We start from the raw sequence: 424 nt of genomic DNA, 5'->3' as shown, positions 1-424 counted from the left end.
GAAGAAGCTGGGAGGTGCTCGCAGTCTGGTGGGGTCAAGGCACGCTCCTGGATGGATCATGTCCATGTTACCAGTGCTGTTATCAAGGTAGGGGAGCAGTATGTTAGCTGAGCTAATGCTGTTGAGCCCTAACTGTGTACCAGGGAGGCACCTATCCACGCTCTTGGCATATGCTAGTCCAGGGAGTTCTAGTACAGTCCTCGGCCTGGAGCTCTGGTATTATCCCGTCTTACTGATGGAGAGTGTGGGGCACAGAATGTCTACACTGAATGGAGCTGCCTGGTTCCAGGACCTTCTTTATACCAACTTTGTTTCTACATACACAATCTGAAATGGGGTTGAGCTTTTGTCTTGGTTGGCTTCTGACTTCCGCTTGAAACATTGAAACTTTAATTCTTCTTCTTTTTTTTTTTTTTTTTTTTTT

The 424-nt window shown here is 46.5% G+C and overlaps 1 protein-coding gene across 1 annotated transcript in view; it reads left to right on the top strand.

Annotated features, from left to right (window-relative positions):
* PLCG2 (phospholipase C gamma 2) overlaps nucleotides 1-424 on the top strand; it is a 134258-nt gene that overhangs the window by 104731 nt on the left and 29103 nt on the right. The gene's annotated exons all lie outside the window — the stretch shown is intronic.

Source organism: Otolemur garnettii, unplaced genomic scaffold, assembly GCF_000181295.1.
Source record: "Otolemur garnettii isolate 467f Iridium unplaced genomic scaffold, OtoGar3 scaffold00047, whole genome shotgun sequence".
Lineage (NCBI taxonomy): Eukaryota > Metazoa > Chordata > Mammalia > Primates > Galagidae > Otolemur > Otolemur garnettii.
Note: the sequence above shows the minus strand (reverse complement) of the source record. Positions and strands in the feature narration are given on the sequence as shown.